Source organism: Castor canadensis, chromosome 3, assembly GCF_047511655.1.
Source record: "Castor canadensis chromosome 3, mCasCan1.hap1v2, whole genome shotgun sequence".
In the NCBI taxonomy this organism is placed as follows: Eukaryota; Metazoa; Chordata; class Mammalia; order Rodentia; family Castoridae; genus Castor; species Castor canadensis.
The window spans coordinates 197,222,953-197,244,441 of NC_133388.1; the positions used below are offsets into that span (position 1 = coordinate 197,222,953).

The 21,489-nt window shown below is 54.1% G+C and overlaps 2 long non-coding RNA genes across 2 annotated transcripts; both read left to right on the top strand.

The window, feature by feature from the left end:
• Nucleotides 1-1,986: 1,986 nt before the first annotated feature.
• Nucleotides 1,987-6,055, top strand: LOC141421755 (uncharacterized). Its single transcript, XR_012446460.1, has 4 exons — nucleotides 1,987-3,405; nucleotides 3,505-3,619; nucleotides 3,716-5,328; nucleotides 5,461-6,055. It is a non-coding gene; the product is annotated as an uncharacterized lncRNA (long non-coding RNA).
• A 13-nt stretch (nucleotides 6,056-6,068) lies between these two features.
• Nucleotides 6,069-19,412, top strand: LOC141421756 (uncharacterized). Its single transcript, XR_012446461.1, has 2 exons — nucleotides 6,069-18,889; nucleotides 19,242-19,412. It is a non-coding gene; the product is annotated as an uncharacterized lncRNA (long non-coding RNA).
• Nucleotides 19,413-21,489: the final 2,077 nt, after the last annotated feature.

Below are 21,489 nucleotides of genomic sequence, written 5' to 3' on the forward strand. Positions count from 1 at the left end.
GTGGTCATTCTGTTCCTGGTAGAGAAGGGAAACACAGGCACAAGTCTACCCCAATGTGGCCTTTGAGAAAATGCATGTAAGTCTTGAACCTGGGCTGTGGATGGGGCCCCTCTTGCTCAACCTTGACTTGAAAAAATAATATCCCATTTAGTTGATGACTGTTCAACAGTGGTTTGTGATTACCTTGTGCTAATCATTGTCCAGCAGTAGGGGTGTAGTGACAAATGAGTGGACCCGTGGCTCAGGGTGGAAGGTGGCAGGTGACATGAGCAGTATGTGGACATAGGATGAGGACTCCAGCCTGGGTGGGGTGGGGTAGGGAAGGCTTTCTGGTGTCAGCATGCCTGCACAGAGTGAGCACAAGCTACATGCTTTGAATGAGGCAATAATTGAGTCATGACCTTCCGTGCTTGTCAAGGGATGACCCTCACCTGAAGCTTCCCACTTCTGCCCATGAACAAAATGTGACCGTGTGTCACTCTACCGGCCACAGACTTTGTTCTGAGCAGCTGTCCCTGCTTCAGTTAGCAGCTGCTGCCTGCTCTTCTTGTTAGATTGGTTCCTGACTGGCACTTAATGTCAGGGTGGCTGTCTTGGCTCCACCATCACAGAAGTGACTCCTTGGTTCTCTGGATTCAAATGCAGAACAGAATCAAGGGGACAGTTTATGACTTCTACTTTTTTTTCCCCATCCACCCAGTTATCTGGTGACCTCTCTACTGCAGGACACTGCATTGAGGAATTGGAACGTCAGTACCTCACCTCTGTGGCCAGCGTTGTGAATGGCTTGGTTACTTTCTTCATGCACATTGTCTGCCCCTGCTTTCATCCCAAGGGACTCGTTCGTGTGATGGCTAATCTCACTGAGGGTGCTGCTAGGTCCCTTCTGTGAGACAGGCAGAGCTGTCATGACTTTGACCCCAGCCCCTGGCCTGTCACAGATGTGGCCTTGTGGAGGTGATGAGGTGATGTTCCTTAGATATTCAACAAACAGCATGGCTGTGGTCTCTTCCCCGGAAGCGTGTTTCAATCTTACCAGGAATCCCAAAGCGTGGGCAGGAGGTAGAGGGCAGACACCATGAAAACTAGTGGAAGAGGCTGTCTTAGTAAGCCCTCACCTAGGCTCACCTTAGAGGTCAACCTGGGAGGAGACCCCATTTTGACATCTGTCCAGGTCTCATTGGGTCTGCCCCACAGGCATCTGTGGAACAGAGGGTTCTACAGGAGCCACGCTTGACTCAGGGAATGGAGAGAGCATGGTGAGAGCCCAGGAGTGTGACAAGGCACTGGGGGTCAGGGGCCTGACCTGGAAGTCCTTGTACCAAAGCTGCTGTTGGGTTGTGGTGGTGACGGAATCCCAGGGGGTGTCACAGCATCAAACCTTTACCTTGCACCTGCCCAACCCTGGGAACTGGGGTCACTCTGGACTACCCACTGACATTGCCTCTTGGACCAAAGATCTGCACTGCCTACCCCTGTACTGGGATTTCAAGATGGCATTGCAGGGGCCATCATTTCCACAGCCTATGGGATGCCTGGTTGGTAGGGAAAGGCATAGGTGAGTTCTTCCCAATGAACTTGTCTCCAGACCCTGAGGGAGGATGACTTTTCTTCTAGAGAAGTCAGACCAGCATGCAACTTCAGAACAAGCAGTTCCAAAGAAAGGCTGGTCAAGAGTGTGCTCCAGGACCCCCTGTTCCTCCTAAGCCTGCATATCTGGGTCCTTCAGTGGGGTGTCCTAGAACTTGCAGTGGGCCTCAGCTCACAACTCAGCTGTTTGCCTCTTCTGCAGGCCTATGGCCTCAGGCTCTCCTCCAACCCTCCCCACTGCAGCCCAGGTGCAGTGTGTGGACAGCACCAAGTCCTAGAGTGTATGACTTCTCCACAGACATGGGCACTAATGGGTCACCAAGCCAGGTCCTGCATACCTGACTGCCATGGGCAGTCCATGCAGCCACCCAGGGTGCTCACTCAGAAAAGCCCAGCTTCAGTCACAATTTCAAGTCAGGAAGCTGGGGCTGATGGAAATCAGGAACGTGGTCCAGTGATTCTGCAGGAAAATTTGACACTTCCAGAGCAAAGGCAGCTGCCTCTGTCTTGGGGCCAGGTGGTCCTGCGGGATTGAGGGGTCCAGAAGCCTGGATCCAAGGGCAATGCCTGTAAGAACGGAGAGGTGGATTCTGAGGGTTGCCAAGAGGCAAAGAGGAGCTCAAAATAATACAGAGATGAAGCTTTATCTGAAATCTTGGTGACATACAGGGGGAGGAGCATGCTGGGGACTTCTCGGGGCAGCTGTGTGGGTAAGATGGAGGATGAGACTTGTGTTTGAATCCTGGCTTTGATGCTGCGGAGAACTGCCCTGGTCTGTGCTTCTTTCTTCTGCAAACAGATGGATGCTAGGGAGCTGCCAATCGTCACTACCAACTGCCTACTGCTGATCGGTGCAGAGAGCATCCACCCCAATCAAAGTGCATCCCTGTGATTTGCTACTAATGAACTTCTGACTGAGAACCCTGGTTTGAACTTCAGTGTGAGCTGCAGCCTACATTTTCCTCCAGGTGCTGGGGGAGACAGGGTGTCCCTGAAGGCGGTGCTCCCAAGGCCCTGCTGCTCCTAGAACCTAAATGTCCTTCCTTAGGGAGGTGATCTCCCGTGATCAATTCCAAACATTCCACTGTTGCCTGGGTGCTTGTCACGTCCTGGAATTTCCTTTAGTTTTTCTTACTGTGCACTTGTTTATCGGTGTCTTGGCACTGCCCAGAACAGCACCTGGCTTGAGTAGATGCTCAATAGTCACTTTGTAAACAAGGGAACAATGAACTTCCTGTGGGTTGATCGAATAGCTTTCCTGGGACACTGTGAGCCAATAAGGCCTTCTTTCATCTCAGTGCTTGTATGTCATGTTTCTGCCACTTGCAACGAGAGGGCATGAGTGACACGGACATCTGTGGCCTTCAGACAGTCTCTTCATGTGCCAGTGTCTTGTTTTCCACCTGCAAATGGAGAGGACATGTTAGAGCTACATAAGGGCGAGGACTAGATGCTTGCCAGCCCTCCCCACTCTGTGAGGAGCAAAGCTCAGTGTGGCTCCTTGTGGGGTGGGAGTTCAGACTGGTGCTGGGGTGTGGGGCCCCCCCTCCCGATGCATATGAAGAGTTTTGCCTCTTTTAGCATCTGTCTCTCCATCTGGAAAATGCAACATCAACAAGGCCAGCCTTTGACTCCTACAAGGAGCCCCTTTAATAATCCAAGCGGACATTCTTTCTGCTCAAAGCACAGCATGTGTGCGGCCCCCTGAGAACCAGCCAGGCTGGACGCCTACAGAAATTCAAGGCACCCACACCACCTGTGTGCCTGGTGATGACTCTGGAAGGCTGAGCTCTTCTGCAGAGGAGGAAACTGAAGGTCAGAGAGGCCCTTTGACTCCCCAAGTTGCACAGCATGTGTGTGGTCCATGGGGCTGGGAGAGGGGTGTTGCAAAATTTGACTGTTCTGATCCCTTAGCTTGTGCCTGGGTCCTTCTATGGACCCTTCCCACTCCTCTTATGAGCCTCCATAGTATCACAGAACGTTCTCTGAGACGCCATCTGGATGTCAGGGAAGATGACAGGTCAGAGAGGTGAGTTCACAAGCGGGAAGTCACACAGCAGGGAAAGGCAGAAAAGTGGCTGGAAGTCTGCTCTAAGTCTCAGTTTTGCCACCTGTCTTCCCCCAGCTCTCTGGACTCTCCAGCCACTTCCCTCAGCCTGCAGCGGGGCTCAGCACCACCCCACAAGGCGAACGGGGGAAGGCAGAGTGTCGAGGAGGTGGGAGCGCTGGTCCCTGCTGCCAGGATGTGTGCCGGTGTGCTAAGAGTGACAGAACTAATTTCCCAAACACCATCTGAGCCGAGTGCATGTCGATGAGGGAGACCGTTTTTTAAATTTTAAATTAGAAATTACATTTTTTCCCTGCCAAAATAAAGATGCGAAATCAAAGGAATCTGGTTTGGAAAGGGGCTAGAAAATGTGTCTGCCAGACTCTGTTGAGCAAACAGACTGGGAGCCTGGGGAGTCGGTTGGAGGAGGTAGGTCCCGGGCTCCTAGGCTCCCACTCTCTGCAGCCAGGGCGTGGTGACACAAGTTGGTAGCAGCAGGAGCCAGCCGACTCCGCTGCAGTGCTCACTGTGTGTGAGAAGCTGGCTGAGGCGGGGCGCCTGGTCTCCTTTCTTGGGATGGGGGCTTGTTCTCTCTTCCTGAGGGATGTGAGGATGTGGTATGACCTTGGGCTCACCTGGGATCTTAGGACATAGCCGAGACCTCCCCGGGAGTGTGTGTGTGTGTGTAGCAAGCTGGCTGCGTTCCCAGGGAAAAGCTGGCGGAAAGATGTAGAGGCAGGGACGGGATGGGCCAGCAGGAGGCAGAGGCCCTGGGAGGTGGGGAGGTGGAGAGGTGCGGGGGTGGGCAGCCTCTGCGCTCTGAAACGCCCTTGGAAGTGGCCTTCTCTCTCTCTGGCTCCCAAGCTATCCCCAGAGTGGGGATCAACTCTGTGCTCCCTTGACATCTCCCGAGACCCTTTTGAATTGTGACTCCATTCTGCAATTGGGAAAACTGAGACCCAGAGCACTGGAGGTGCTGTGGGCAGAAAGGTGGGTGGGCCAGGGAAGGGCTCCCCCCTGTTCCAGGCGAGGAGAGCCTGGGTCATGCTGGTCCAGAGCCCCTCCCCTTCTGTGGCCAGCCCTGCAGCTCCTCCAGAAAAAGCCACCTATTGGCTCTGGCTGTGGCTGCCTCTGGCTGGCAGGACTGGCTGTGAGGCTCCCATGCCTCTAGCACACCTCCTTCTCCATGGCTCTGCATCCCCACATCCCTGCTGTCTCCCGTCACTTCCCTAACACATTTTCATTTGCGGTATCTATGCCCATTGTGGCCTTTGCCACGTCAGCTTCCAGGATGGAACACAAAAGAATTGCACGGGGCCCATCCTGGTGACTCCCAGCTCTGTCTCTTGGGAGACCCGTCCCTAGCTTGCCTGTCAGCCTCCCCCTCCTCTGCTTTCCTCTCTGGCTTACTCCTGGTCCTCCAGCAGAGTTCCCGCCCCGCTTCTGTCCCTCTGCACCCGCCTGCCACCTCCTGCTTGCAGGTCTCCAAGGAACGCTTACCAACACTCCTATCTCCCCAAGTGCCCACTGCGGGACCTGGTCCTGCCTTGTATGAGCAAAAGCCTTTGTGAACTGTCCAGAATCCAAGGGTCTCATGGGCTTCTGGAAGCTGGCGATACTCTGCCAAGTGCCACCTCCCAGGTAGCTTTCCCCAGAGCCTCGGGACACCATCCTACCTCTGTTGGACCAAGGTAGGAGACAGCAAGCCTGTAGGTCCCCACCAGGCAGTCCCAGCTACCTGACCCACCTCCCCCCCGTTGAAGGAATTCTCAGGCACGTTGTGACCCCCTTCTGGAATCCTCGACTCTTGGTCTGCCTCCTAGGCCATTGCTGTAGAGTTTTAAGGGAGAGAGATGAGAAGTTCTGCTCTGTCCAGTGGAATGCCACCAGCAGCACGAGGGGAGGACTGCCGGGGCACGCACACCTGGATGGGCCTCACAGAGACTGCCGAGTGGAGAAAGAGACGCAATCACGAAGTCTGCAGATTATGTGGTCAGGTTATGTGGCGTCGTCCAAATGACAAAGTTACAGAGACTGAGGACAGATAAGTGGCTGCCAAGGGTGAGGGCCCAGGGCGGGGGATGAGCGTGGGATCTCACAGTTTTCTACCTTACTGTGGCAGTGGCCACACAAAGGTGTGTGACGAAGTCCATGGAACTGCACATTTGTGCTCACGCACAGACGCACACGTACGTATGTGCGTAGACACATGCTCACACACACATATACAGATGCATACTTCTGTGCACATAGGGCTTGGGGTCTGCTGCTAGCTTAGGTGGGCGGGAGACTGGGGAGGCCCCTCTGTAGTGTGCAACTCCCCAAGTGGAAGTGTTTCAGAGCAGGTGTGACTGGTTTAAGGGGGATGAGAGAGGGGCAGTGAGGGGGAGGTGTTTGCTGGGGGAGGGAGGCAGGGAGCCAAGGGAAGGGAAGGGAAGGGAAGGGAAGGGAGGAGGTGAGAATTGAGGAGAGAGAGGGATCTGTGGTGCCAGGAGTAGCCCACTATCCAGTGAGTAGCCCTGTTGGGTGGTAGGTCCTCTCCTGCCCACTTGGCACCCCCCAGAGGGAGGCACTGGGGCTCCGCCAGGGCTCTATGCAGCTCATGAGTGTCAGAAGGAGGGAGGGACCTAGGGTACTTTCAGCTTGGGGCTCTCCCTAGCCCAGGATGACCTCTCCAGGTGAGCCTGGTGCAGTGGCTCAGATGATGGCCCTGCCTGGCCTGCTTATCAGTTTGTGCCAGTCTCTGTTCTCTGCTGCAGACCTACCCAGCCTCTTGGGAGAGGGAAGAAGGAACCTCTCCTCCCCCATCTAGTCTCTCCCTCAGGGGCTGCTGTCCACTGGCAGGAAGGAGCAGGGGCCTGTGGGAGGGAGAGCTTTCTTCCCTTCCCCCTCAGGACTTCCCTTAACTGAGGCCCATCTCACAGAAGGCGGGCAGAGGGATTTCATAAAGGGGCCATTCATTTGTGACAATCCTCGGTTGTGATTTGATCTCTGCACAGCGCCTGTCTGTGCCACCAGCTCATCATCGACTGGCTCCCAGTGAGGTGGAGTGGAGAGAGGATGGCTCACGAGGTGCAGAGAGGTGCAGCAGTGGCCAGGAAGCAGCAGGACCCTTGCTGGTCCCAAGCTTCGCACTGGACTCCATAACCAGCTCTGCTGCAGCAAAGCCCTGACCAACAGTGCCCAGCCTGGGAGGGTCCTCACTGCTCTGACAGAGCTGGCCCTAAGCCACGAGCTGTAGGATGACCCCTAGGGACCATCTGCTCTGAAAGTCAGCCTGCTACTGAATGGCAGACCCCTGCCTCCTGGAAGGCCCTGGTGGGTCTGTAGCAGTACTACTGGCCCTGTGGAACCAGTAGTGGTTCAGTACCCAGGGGATGCAATTTGGTTGTCAGATGCTACTGGCTTGAACCAGTCATCCTGGAGGCACTGACATTACAGCCATTGGCTAGTTACAAAGCACAGCATTTGTTATTCCTGTTTGTCCCCAGAGCAAGGCCTCTCCACTGGTCCATGAGCCACTGTTACTCCCTTCCCCCCATGGGCCCTGCTTGCTCTCAATTACCACTCTAGACCCCTGGAGCACCTTTCCTGGAGTCTCTGACCTGCAGAGACCCCCCCACCGCCTCATGGTCAGGTCCAGATCACATGGCTTGATCTTGCAAGGAGCTCCCAGCCCAAGCAGGATGAAAGCATTGGTGCTTCAGTGTTGACAGGCCTCCCTTTCTGCCCTCCTCCATGTCAGCTGCCAGGTGGCCTGGCAGGGAGGGGGGGGTCCTGTCATCATAGGGACATCAGCTGCCCAGGACTCAGGAAGGAGCCCCTGGCTGACCTAAAGCAAGAGTGGGCAGCAGGTGTGGGAAGTTGTCACTTGGCAAGACTCCAGCATGCAGACAGGCAACCAGAGTTGGGCCCAGTGTTGCTTGACCAGCTCTTGTGTCCTGTGGCCCTTACCCACCTGGTCATGTGACATCCCCAATGCTGTCCTGTGAACTGAGCCTCACTGTCCTTGTGGGTGAGGGCAGGAAGCAGGCTCAGTTGAGCTAAGTCTCTTGACCAATATTCTGTAGACCGCAAGGGTTTGGAGCTAGACCCTGACTCTCAGGGTCATCTTTATTAGCTATTTTCTAGGGTTCCAGGCAGAGGCCTGGCAGGGTGTTCTGTGGGTCTTCTCTCTATAAGCCCTGAAGTCCTGCCATGCCAGGAGCTCAGGACCTAAGGTACAGGGACAGTCCAGACTGTGACAGTCTGGTCAATGGCTCCAACTGATATCTTTCTCTGGTGCCTGCTGTACTGGGAGTGGCCACCCTCACCTCACTGGGAGGCCACAGGCTCTGCCAGCTGGATGGCTCTGTCTCCTCCAGGATGTCTTTGGACAAAGAGTAGTGACCAGGGGTCCTTTACTTCCTGCATAAATGTCACAAGACATTGTCATCTGCTGCTGAGCTCTGTGTCCTTCCACATGAAGCCAGCATGAGGGCAGTTGTCCACACTCAGGGTAGCTCAGTGTCTACCAGGCAGGAGCTGGCCCACAGCTGCTAGGAGGCCCAGGACAGACACCTGCTCCCCAGGCCTGCAATGTGGGGAAGAAGCTGGGCTGATCCCCAGTACAGCCCAAGGAAAGAGATCCCAGAAGGAGAGGGCTGCTAAGGGGCTTCCTGCCAGGCCTGGAGGGGCAAGCTGGAGGGGCACAGCATCTAGCCTGGCGCCAGGACAGACAGGCAGGAGCTGTTTGGGCTTTACCTTGGGTGAAAAAACCTGTGAGAAGCAGAGGCTCAGGCCAGCTTAGGGGAGTTTGCCGAGGCTTAGATGGGAAGGCAGGATCCAGAGCAAGTGGGAGAGACCAGAACTATCCCTGAATCCCTGCCTGCATGCTAGCCCAAGGGGTCTGGGCTCGGCTCAGTTGCCCTGGAGGGATGGTGGCCAGCACCTTGGGGGTGTCTCAGTTCTCAGGCTGAATTTACACAACTGGAAAACTGCCCCCCAGGAGTCTTGTCCATAAAAGGCCCCCAAAGAGGCAAGGGACTTGTGTATAGAAGTGAGCCCAGACAGATTTGTAGGCTGAGTCTTGATCCTGGTCATGTACTGACCCTTGATTCTGATCTTACACTGAGCCCTGATCTTGGTTACACACTGGGTCCTGACCCTGGTCACACACTGAGTCCTGATCCTGGTTAAACTCTGAGTCCTGATCCTGGTCACACATTGAGCCCCTACCCTGGTTACATACTGAACCCTGATCCTGGTCATGAGCTGAACCTTGACTGATCCTTGACCCTGATCAGCTCTGACCCACTCCAGCCTGAACCCTGGAGTCCTGTACATGGTATGAGGCTGGTTAAGGCAGCCCCACTGTTCGTGGGACACAGGGCAGAACATGCCTTCTCCATTGTGGGAGAACCGGTCCCTGGCACATGGGTCCTGGTTGTTCCTTAAGTTGCTGGCCTAAAGCATTGCTGGAGTCTCCCTTGGGGGACAACAGGAGATGTCACAGCAGGTGGCTTTGTGGCTTTGGAAAGACTAGGGAGAGTGAGAATCATTCATCTACTTTACAGATGGTGAAACTGAAGCCCAGGCGCTACCCTCAGGACCTCACTCAGAACAGCTGTACTGACAGGCAGAGCCTGGCTCTGAGCCACACTGAACACTCTGCTCCTGGGTCTCGGTTTCTCTAGAGCCTCAGACCTGGCCATGTAATTTTGTGCCTCCTAAGCGTGTGCTAGGTTCCCTCTTGGTTGAAGAAGAGATCCTGTCACTCCCTGGGCCCGTGCTTGTCCTGGACTGGGCACTGCACATGTAGGGATGAGGGTGAGCAGGGCCTGCCTCCTGCCCTCATGAGGCCAACATAGTGAGGCAGACACCAAGCCTGTTCCTCTGCCCCACTGTAGCCCTCAATTCTCCCAGCTTCTTGGACTCAAGCCCTAAGCAGAGTGCAAGTTACGGGGTGTCTGGGATGGAACCGAGCACCCCACGGAGTTGAGCCCTCAAGACCCCTCCCCTGTCTCCTCTCCAGCCTCCCCCAGGTCCTGGGGGCCCAGCCAGCAGAAACACATTTTACAGCCCTGGTTCTCTGCCAGTTGGGGCCAGCCAGGCCCCTACAGAACTAGCATGCGGGTCTCAACGTGCCCTTGATCCTCCCGCACATAAATATGCAGCCTTTAAAATTTAATAAAAAACATACCAATTATAAAAGCTATTTACCCAGTCAAATCAATCACAGGCCATGGCGTGTTTATGCCTGAACACCTGATTTCAGCTCATAAGTCACTTTTACACCCTCTTTAGGTCCTAACAACCCAAATGAGCTGGCATCACTTTCAAATGATGGAGCGCACCTACCTGGCCTGCACCTCTGTGCCTCAGCCCGCTACCAGGGAGGCCAGGATCCTAGGATCAGGACTAAGCATGGCCTGGCCTCGGCTGACTTCCCTGGCAGGCAGGAGGGTCAGACCTCACCTCCTCCAGGAAGCCTTCCTACCCACCCCTGGCAGAGGATCTGTTCTCTTCCTGAGAGAGAAGTGTTTGTCCTCTCATGGTCGGCAGCAGAGATGAGAGTCCACCATGCAAGCCAGTCCGGGGACCAGGTCCCCCCACCCTGGAGTCCCAGCTGGAACCAGGACAGAAGGCAGATGGGAAGATGGGCCGGTAGCCTGTGGTGAGGGTGAGGACACAGGGCTGCTCACATGGCACAGGTGGAGGTCGGAGGGGAGGGTCTGTGCTCACACCACCTGCTCTGTTAGCAACCCCAACACTGCCTGGCTGGGTGACCTCAGGCAGCTCTCCAGACCTTTCTGAGCCCCAGTTTCCTCATCTATGGAGTGGGAGATTGATGTGGGTGTGCACAAGTCTAGCATCCCCTCTGCTCCCTGCCTCCCTCTGTGCCATCTGTTGGGAGGTGGTTTGACTTGGAAGGTAAGTGTGCAGACTCTGATATTAGATCCACCCGGACGTGAGTGCCACCTCGATGTGTGATGCTGGACAGGTCACTTAACCTCTTTATGTCTCAAGTTTCTTATGGCAACCCAAATGCCACAACAGATGCTTTACAGGGTTGGAGATACATTCTGGATGGCTGATAAGATAGCTGGAGTTGAAGCAGCCATATTGAGCCACAGCAAAAATGCTCATGCAGTTGGGATGAAGCAAAATAGTCGTGGGAAGGGAGTTTTGCCTGTGGTTGCTGGATTCGAAATGCTTCCAAAATGTGGGGTCTCTAGTGTGTGTTGAGGTGCAGATGAAATGCAGGGATTGGGGTCCTACTCTGGCCTGGCAGTGGGACTGTGGCCAGTGGTAGAGAGTGTCATTTACCTTGTTCCTAAGAGGGGACAGTAGTCAGGCTCCTTCAGGGTTATTTGGGGGATAAGGCGTGTCATGTGATGCCTGCCACACAGCAGGGTCCACAATGGCTCAGTGAGCTAACTATTCAGTGCTTGCTGCATGCAAAGTGGTCAGCAGAGCTGCTGGCACATTTTATTCCGATTAATCCTGTTAATTTCACATTGGTTTCCATGAGAAACCGTCACAGACATTTCCCACCTCGTGGTAAGTACGAGCCTGAATGAAAGAGACTTTTCCCTTGCTACGGGGAAGGCCTGGGCAGGCAGTCGGGCTGACTTGGAGGCTCTGTTGCACAGAAGCCTTGGGGACCTGGAGCCTCAGGTCTTGATGCACTGAGCCTGGCCTCTGTTCCCAAAGCCTTGTCAGGGCGCAAACAGAGTGCTGCGGCCTAGCACCCTGGAGCACGGGAAGGGAGCTGAGTAGGGAGTGGCTGCTGAGGGCCAACTGGTTCTGGAAGCTGCCCCTTGACACTCTGCTTGCATCTCATTGGCCAGAACTTGGTCACATGGCTACACCTAGCTGCAAGGGAAGCTGGGATATGAAGTCTCTTTTTTCTAACTGTGTGTGCCTGCTGAACAGCGTCTTCAAGAGAGGAGGGAGGCAGCCACTGTGGGGAGCAGCCACCTCCAATATGCTAACATCTGACCCTTTTGCAGTTTGCCTAGGGAATAGATAAAGCAGCCACACTGAGCTACAATGAAGTCTTCATTTAAAACAGATTTCTTCACCTGAAAGCTACTGACCTTTAGATCTGGGTGACCCTTGTCCTGGCATGGGGCCGTCCTCATCCCATGCATTGTAGGATGTCAAACAGCATCCTGGACCCCACGTCTAGATGCCATAGCTCTCCAGTTGTGACAATGGAAGGTTGCCAAATGTCCTGGGGGCGGGGCAAAATGCCCCTGACTGAGAACCTCTGATTTAAACCAAAAATGGAAGATGGGTGCCTGGAAAAGACAGGCCCTTGAGGGGAAGACCTTCTGCTTCCTGGGGCCCATCCCTGCAGCCCCCTGCCTTCCAACCTCTCCATACTCAAGGCCTGGGCCCCAGGCTCCAAGAGCCCTTTTGTGACACCGTGAGCTGAAAGCAGACAATGTTGTGCGGCTTGCTCTGTGTACCACATGGACCCTGGATTTGCATTATGGAGATGACATGCTAAACCCATCTCAGAATCTGGAAATCTAGAGCCAGAGAGAATGTTTTAAGATGAGAAATGGCAGGAAAATCCCAAAGGGAAAGATGGACAGGTTGAACTACAGAAAGAGCAGTAGCCCACACACTGGCAAATGCAAAATGGGCCAGGAAGAAGTGTGGATCCCCCAGAGGTTCCAGTGAGTTTGTAGAAAGTCCCAAAGAACATGGCGATCCACCCCACAGGAACCACAAATACAATTAGGAAGCAAACACCGGCAGGCGTCTTCCCTCACTAGAAATAAAGGGATGCACATTAAGACAAAGCACTGATTCTTGCGAATCTGGAGACCAGGCACTAGCATGTGGTGATGGCCGATGTGTGCTGCTGGGCTGTCAGTGGGGAGGGCAGGGCCCCGAACTCCCAGGAGCAAGTAGACAACTGGCAACTCAGGTCACATTTGTGGAAATGTTCCCCAAGACTGGCAAGCTAATTGCTAGGATGCTGTCCTGAGGAAGCAATCCGAAATACAAAAATATATATCCATAGCAAAATAATTAGAAACAAACAACCTAAGTGTTTGAACATGGGGGACTGTTTAAGCAAACTGTGGTTTATCCACTTGAGAGAGTATTACAGCCATTACAAAAATAATGTCTGCTTGGCGTCTGCACAGAGAACGCTTGCAGGGAAGAGCAAGCGGGACCCTAACAGGTAATATAACGTGATACAATCTCAACAATGTAAAAAAAAGACACCGCCACCATATTAAAACAGACTATGAAAGGAAGGTCATTAAAAATAATGAAAGGACCCATCTCCAGCACACCATCTGTGTGGTGGGCTGTAGGCAAAGCTTGCATTCTGTTATTTACTCTTTGGTAGTTTTTACCAGACAGGCAAATATTTTCCAAAAGCCTGGCTAACCTGGTGGATGATCACAGCATGACCCAGGACAAATCATGTCACGATTTGTAAGTTGTGAAAAAGCAGTAGCAGTGGAGGAGGCAGTTTGCTGACAGCACACCACCTCTGTGCTCCCCCAGCTCCCCCAGCTTGCAGGTGTGAGTATACCTAATAAGTCCACACAGGCAAGAAGTGTTGACCACCAGAGATGCCTTAGAGCAGAACGCACAGCCATGTTCACGGGGGCACGTGTGGAATTGCCTATGTGCATTGTAAACTTGGCAGACGTTTGCACAGGCACTTCCCCGGACACAGGCCTGGAAACAGAGTTAGGCTTCACATTAACGACACAGCAGCTATTCTGGGCTCTGGGCTCCAGCTGTCACATCGGGAGGGTCGTTAGGAGTCCCCTTTGTGCCTCTGGTCTCAGCTTAATTATTAGTTGTGTCCTGGTTTGGATGAGAAGGCGCAGGGTTGCCCTGTCCTTCCTGCTGTCTGAAGGGACGTGCACATATAATGTGGCAGTTGGCCTCAGATGTACCGAGATCCTCCACTTGCTATTCATAAACTGGCATGGACCCCGTGGCCTGCAGGTCCTCTGACAAATCAAAGCCATGACAGAGGCCCTTGCAGATCAAAGAGAGGCCAGGTGTGCTCTGGTTTCCTGGAGAATCAGTCACCTGGAGGTCATGCAGCAGGCCATAGTTCATCAGAGTGGCTGCATCTCAGGTCACCTCTGCAGATGTGGCTGTGGCCTGCAGGGGGAGAAGGAGACGTAGGGTGCTGAGCTGTGGGCAGCACAAGCTCCCCACCTCCTCCAACTCTCCTCCCTTTGGTGTCACAGTTGGCAAACACTCTCACAACTATGGTGGGCTGAAAAAAAAGTCCATGCCCTAACCTCCGATCCTGGAGATACGTCACCTTACGCAGCAAAGGGACTTTACAGATGTGATGGAGCTGGGCTCCTGAGGTAGGGGGATGACCCTGGATTGTCTGGGTGGCCCAGTGGAGGGTCATGGGTGGAAAATGGCTTCTTAGGGCCATTGTAGGAGAGGGGTAGAGCAGGATTGATGTGAAACAGGAACAGAGGAGGGAGGGAGGCAGACACTTCTAGAAGGCAGCAGTAGTGACGGAGGCCCGTGGAGCTTCCAAGGGAAGCCACCTTTGCCTCAGACTTCCGATCTCCAGAGAGAGGAAAGAGTGAATGTGTTGTTATAGTACAACAAAGCATGAATTCATTGCTATATAGACAGACAGTAGGTAAATAGCAGGTAGATAGGTGATGGATGAAATAGAAGATATATGTACACATGTATCTATGTTCTTGTGTCAGATTGTACTTTCAGGATGGTCACACCCACTGGTCTCTCACCCTCATGTTCCTTCCACCAGGAGGCATTGACCTTGTTTCGCCAAGGGCTGGGATCTGAGCTCTCTCTTCTTGACCACAGTCTAAGAGTTATCACGGGCTGGGATCTGAGCTCCCTCTTCTTGACCACAGTCTAAGAGTTATCACGTGACTTCCAAGGCTGTCAGGGAAGGTGATTTGACTTCTGCCTGCTCCTCTGGCCACTGCCCTGGGAGCTCAGCTAACATTCTAGGAGGAAGGTGAGCAGCTGCCTGAAGGCTGAGCAGAGTTCTTCCCTGGCTAGGGGAGGTCCTGGCTGATGGCTTTATCCAGAAGTAGGCAAGTCTTCAGGTTACACCAGCCCTCAAGGCCCCAGGTGACGCTGAGCAGAGCAGACGTGAGCTATGAGACTGAGCCCTGTCCACATTGCAGGCTTTAGAGCAAAATCAATGTGTTTGCTGTTTTGTGCTACTGAGTTCCATGGTGGGGTCTACACAGCAGACAACTTTAACACTTCTGCAGCTCCTACCACTGAAAAGGCCTGAAGACAGTGACACCCCAACATTGCTGAGCACACCCAGGGCTCAGAGCTCACATCTAAAGACCCTTCTTCACCAAGGTGCCAGGGCTTCTGGGAGAAATTGTTGCCTAGGCCCAGCAGGGATGCACAGGACAAGCTTGGAACATCTTCTGTTAGGAAGCAAGCCATGGTCACAGGGTGCAGAGACATGTAAGGACACTGAGGCAGCCTTAGGACTCCCATGGCCACTCTAGGACCATCTCATGATACTGGTTGTGTGTTATAACCTGCTAGAAAAGTAGGCAGGCAACAAATGAGCCAACAGAAATTGTGGTGAAGACCACGACACATACAATGACCTTAAAACCCTCACCTTGCCCTGTACCCACAAAACACTTATTGATTAACATGGAGGAGACACAGCTTCACAGTGAGCCTGACCACTCTGTCAACAAGTGATCAGAAGCTGGATGGATGGACACTGGGGCCACCTGGCCAGGTGCAGGGAGGAGAGTAGAGCCCACCTTGTGGTCTTCCTGCTGAACTTGTGCAGCTGAAAGTCAGGAACACACATCAGAGGAAGCCAAGCAGGGGCCCTTCCCCCAGATGTCTGGCCTATAGTCTTCAACTGTGTCAGGTCATGGGAGCAAAGTGCAGCTGAGCTGGACTGCAGCTAAAAACGAAATATAGAGACAAGATAGCACAATGTTCCCTGATTCTTCCACCATTATGGCATTACTGGGACAGGAGCAGAGCTGACAAGATGGTGACAGCTATGTACCAATCGGTGAGCAGGTATGTGTGGAATGTACCCTGATTGCTGGGGAAAAAGGCAGCAATCCAATTACATGATAGAAAATGATCAGGAAAAAATCACAGAGTGGCCCTTGCAGCTCTTCTTGTTTAGAAAGTGTTAAAAACAAGGATGACACACCCTAAAGCTCTCAGGGACTGGGGTTTCAGAGTAGCAAGCTCACAGAATGTGGATGGAGTGAGGCCTAAGGTAGGGGCTACAGCTGAGGGAGAAAAGGTCCTAAGTGAGGAGTGGCTGGAGTCCTCAATGTCCTGCCTCCTGGGCTAGCTGGTGGGTAGCTCAGATGCCCAAGGCATCAAGGGAGGCTGCAAGTGCGCCCGTCACTAGGCGAGCCCCCATTTAACTCTCTCTCCTCTTCCCCAGGCACACTGTTCTGCACCAGGGGACCAGCCTTAGTCTCTCCACCTCTGCCTGCCTCATTGCATTTGGTCCAATATCACCTGTATCAGGACATCACTGGGGGCTTCCTGGAAGGGCCTCTGAGAACCCCAGCTGTCCTGTCTCTCTTTGGCAGATCCTTCCTCTCCCAAGGGACAGGCAGGGACACTGGTACCTGTGAGCAGTGTCTGATGTTACTCGTGTGTTGGGGTAGGGAAGGGCTTGAGGCAAGGCAAATGTTGACTTCGTTCCTGGGTAGGAGGTAAGTGGTGACCCCACTGGAATGACAGGGACAACAGGAAGAAAATGTGTCCTGGCTCACCCTCTCCTCCCTTGCCTCCTGTCCCATCCCCTCTTCCTTCCATCCTGGACTCTGAGCCTTGTTCCTGCTGAGGCCAGGCCTGTCTTTCAAGGCTGGTCCCTATCAAGTTCTAGAAGCCAGAGCACCACAGGTAGTAGCAGGGGGACAGGGTGTGGGGAGCCTGTGCTTAGAGCCCCTCCACCTCTTAGAGGTGTTAGAGAGTCATGGACCACAACCATGGGGGAGGAGCCATTGGGATGACCCCTTGCCCTGAGGATGGAGACCAGATGCCAGTACTTCAGAGACTGTCCTCTAGGACGGGAGCATCCTGTCCCAGAGAGCCATTGCCAATTTGGGCAGAAGAACCTTAGGTTTGGGCATTCTGCCCACTGGAGTGCCTGCTTCTGCCATTTTGTCTGCTCAGCTCCTGCCCATCCCTCCATGCAGTCCCAGCCTCGTAGCCATTGGAGCCTCCTGTGATTCCAAGGTCCACAGAGATCCCAGTCAGCTCACGCCACGGGACTCCATTCAGAGGCCGAGGGCTGCATGTGTGGGTGCTCAGGGCTGCCCCCAACTCTGAGACTGGAGGTGGAGGAAGCTGCTGAGAAGGCATAAGTGAGAGGATGCTGAAGTTGACCTGTGCCCAGGCTGTGGGATGGGTGCCAGTCAGCAGGCAGGGGGTGCAGTGACTGGGACTTGGGGACTGTGTGCAGGGCAGGAGCGGGTTCTAGCCACCATGGTGGCCTGCTTGTGTTCTTGTTCTCTCTCCCTGTTAATGACTTGCTGCTCAGAGGATGATAGGAGGCGCCCCTCAACCTCATCTGAGCCCTGAAGCCATGCAAAGGGGTCTCCTCCATGCTCCTTAGGTACAGGTGCTCAAGGGAAGCAGAGCCCCTGTGGCCAGTGCCACCTTCAGGGCTCTTGTGTTGGTTATGGTGGCCCGGCTGCCATAGCAAACACATCACAGCTGGCACTTGATGGAAATGTGACACTTGCAATGGTCCCTGTTCAACTTCCCTCTTCCACATGGCGATCTGGGGAGCTGGCTCCTCCATTGCAACACTTGCCCTCTGTGAGTCATTTATACATCAGCTTGGGTAAGTGTGGTCCCCAGCTCCCCAGGAGGCTGGCCGAGGGCTCCATGGGGTGATGGAGCAGCCTCCTTTCAAACTGGCGTAGAAGTTGCAAGTCATAAGCAGCCTAAAAACCTGTCTCCCTCCACGCAAACCACTCTTCCCTTCAGCTCCTCCCTCACTTCCCTCCTGATGCCTGAGATCTCAGCACCTCCAAGACCCTGCAGGGCCTCCTAGGCTGGTGGGGAGATCCTGGCTAGTTGTGCATACCTGGACCTACACCTATCAACTCAGAGCTTCCTTCCCTTCATGCTGGGAAGGCCCCTGAGTTGCTGTGGGGCTTTGGACTTGCAGGCACCAATCCGGGTGTCCCACCAGAGCCTGGAGAGGGAGATGGTGAGGGACCCACCTCTGCTCCAGAATGAGAGCCCTTCCTCTGCTTCCAGCCCAGCCCACTGCAGGTCATGGGAGACTGACACTTGTCACCCAGTGTCCTGCCTCACAGGGTTTGTCTAACTGCTGTAGTGGTTCTCACCAGGGCTCAGCAGGGCCTTATCTTAAATCCTCCTGCACCTAGATTGTACTTCCCCAGGATAGGAGGGGCAGAGGACCTGCCATGCTCACCACAGGGACTGTTTGATCAACTTCTTTCCCAGAGCAGGGGACTCCATAGGCCAGTTCCTCACCCAAGCAACTCAGACAGATGTGCCAACCATGATGCTTGTCTGGGGTCCTGAGGATGGGGTGGAAGGCATAGTGTGGGAGGAGGATGGAGTGGCGGGGGAGAAAGGAGGGAAGAGGATGGGGTTGGAAGGAGCACACAGTCAGGGAAGGTAGAACCACACTGGACTAAATAATTCAGAAACAAGGAAAGAGGCCATGATGGGACAGGATAGTCAGTGCCAGGTCACATGCTATGGATAGGAGGCGCTGTAGGGTCTGTGAGAGCAGGCAGTGGAGCTGTCACTGAGGAAGGTTCCTGGAGCCCAAGGCCTTGATTTGCCCAAGGTCCCAAGGCCCAGCTGGAACTCCACTGGGCTCCCAGTGCTAGTCCCAGAGCTGGCTTCCCATGTGAGGCACTGCTGGCCCAGCCGTTTTCCTGCCCCCTGTCCTGAGGGCTTAGAACCCGAAGAAAGTCTACCAAATAGCGCCCAATTCCCCTAAGCAATGCTCTAGTGCCTGCCCTGGTCCTGGAACCCCCCTCCCACCCCCAGCACTGCCAAGTGCCATGTCCTCCCAGGACCTCAGAATAGACTGGTGTCCCCACCCGGGATTCTCTGGGTGGGATAAGAAGGTCCTCCATCTCTTGCCACCTCTTACTCCCTATGTCGGATCCTCTCTCCTCTTGTAGGCATCCACTCAGCTTGGAGTCCTTGGCCTGCTGTGTCCCCTGTCCCTTCTGAGGGGCTCATGTATGAGAAATGAGCTTGGACCTCAGGAAGGTTTGTGCTTCCTTCCCAACTCCCCCAGCTTTGTGCTCCCCAGACCTCCTTCACCACCCCTGGGACCGTGGGAAAGCCTTTCTTCCTTCTCAAAGGGCTCCTGAGACAAGGGCTGATTTTTCTCCCCCTCTCCCGGTCAGGTCACCTGCCTCTCCTTCCCCCCTTTTCCCTTTCTCTCCCTGGACCCTCATGTTGTCTGGCATATCCTAGAATTTCCATATATGTTTGGAAAAAAGGAGGGGGACTATTTTTGGGGTGTTTGGCAGCAATGGGGCCTCCTGACAGACAGCACCCCGTGGGCTTGGTGTGATTGGGCTTAGGGTGTGACAAGTCTACCCTGTCTCCCTTTAAGCCCATTCTGTAGCAGTCCCTGCTGACAAAGGAAAGCCACCTGTGAAGCGAGGGGGTGGCAGGCCATCCCCAGGCCTCCCAGCCCTGAAAGCTCTTCTATTTATAACACCAGCCTCGCGTCCGCAATTGCTATTCAACTCGGGAGGCTGTGAAATAAAATTGTGTAACAGAATTTATTCTTCCCAGTTCTCTTATTAAATCTCACCTTAGAACGTGCTCTCCGAGTCTGGGGACTCTTCAGCCTGTCCTTGGGGCAGGCTCACTGGGCGTGGTCACCTGCTCGACTCTTTTGTTGACCTAAGTGGATCATTAGTTGGCACCACAGAAAGATAGATTTGCTCATCTTTTGGGCAGTGGAGAAAACTGAGCCCAAGCCCTGGGCAGGACACTCAGTCCCTGGGCCCTGGGGACTTTATGGGCGGGAGGGGGAGGGGGAGGGGCTCGAGATGGACACTGACATGAAACTGGTCTTTAAGGTGGCAGGATGAGGGCTTGGCCGGGTGTATTTGCAGCACACACTCTGTCCACTCCCTCCCTGCCTTTCTGTATGTGTCACACCCTAGCTCAGGAACGTCATTCTTCCTGCCCAAGTGACCAGCTCCCCCTGGGAAACTCAGGGTAGCACCATTCACTCTAGGATGCTTTTTGGCTCTCTCCAACCTGAACCCACGGTTCTGGCCACACCACTTCACCATCCTGCAGAAGCGTTGTAGGCTGGGCCTCACTGAGGCGGGTGTCCAGCAGATGTCTGGGCAAGCAGACTTCAGACGAGACCTCCAGAGCTCAGAGCCTGATCTTCCCATGGTGGGCAGAGGCCCTCTCCATCCCTGGAGGAGTCCCTCTTCCTTCTCCACCAGAGCCTGTTCCAGCCCCATAGAACAGGCCAAGGGTGAGATGAGGCCTCAGCCAGTGTCTTGCCAGCTTCCTGCTTTTACAGATGAGCGCTTCTCTTCAATGAGCCCCATGAGGCCCCATCGCTCCTCCAAACCCTCGTCTTCCAGGGAATCACTCTCAGGTGGCCACTGGTAATACAGAGAGGCATTAGTCTGTGGTTGTCCTGGTCAAAATCCTGCATCAAATTGATGCAGAACAGGCTGCGCTTCATCAGGATGGGCTGTGGTTTCTGGGCTTGTGCTTCCAGTGCACACATCTCCTGTCGGGCTGAGCCTGGCCTGTCTCGGAGCTGCTTCTTCTGACAATGGCTCCTCCAAACTCTCCACCCCAAGGCAGCCCCCCTGCACCCCTGGAGCAGAGCCAGCCTTAAATGTAGATGAAGGAGGCAGCCAGCCACCCACACAGCCCGCAACGAGGCAGTATTTTTAGAGCAGCTTCTCCACTATTTCCCATGGTAGGAGTTAGGTTTGTGGATAGCCAGGCTCCACTCTGTGTATAATTTTTCAGATGCAGCTCAAGAGACCTCATCCTTGCAGAGCATGGGCAGCCCACCACCCTACTCTACAGATGGGCAAGCTGAGGTTCAGCCAGCCCCCACCTTGCAAGTGGTAGAATCAGAATGCAACCCATGGGATTCTGATCCCAAAGTCCCCATGGTTGTCTCCAAGGGGTCCACTCTGCAAGAGGTCCAACAAATCACATGGTGTCCAGTGTCCCTGTGGGCACAGCCCACTGCTCCAAAAGTAAGATGGCCTTCGGGGGAAGAGACAGTTGTCTCTGGAGAGGTGCAGCTCTTCAGGACCCTGGACAGGGGTGTGCATAGTCTGTCCCCTGGACCAAACAGGGGTCAGGTGAGTCCCTGGGTTGGGTCAAGGCTTTGGTCTTTCTACTTTAGTTTTACCTACACAGATGTTTGTCCTGTGGGGGTTCTCTGGGGTGCAGAGCCTAGTAACAATTGACGATGATAATGGTAATAGTAACAATGCAAGGGTTGGGAGGCATTGTGGATCCTTTTATCTCTAACCCCCCTGGGAGCTCAGCTCCGATTACAAATGGGGCAGTGTTGCCAATGCCTTGCCTTTCCTGAACGATAATGAGCAGAGCTTCAAGCTGTCCCTTATGAGAAGGACAGGAAGCTAAGAGGTTGGGAGCAGCAACCCTGCAGTGGTGTGTGACAGGCCCTTTTTCCCTTTGGCTTTCTGCCTTCCTATGCCACCCAGGTTGAAGAAGGACCACTGCTGGCTGCTGTCTGGCTTTACCATTCTCAGCCCCTACAAGGGGTGGCTTACAAGTGAGCCTTGTAAACTTTAGGATACCTGAGGGGCCTCCAAGTTACTAACACTGAGTTTTCCAGA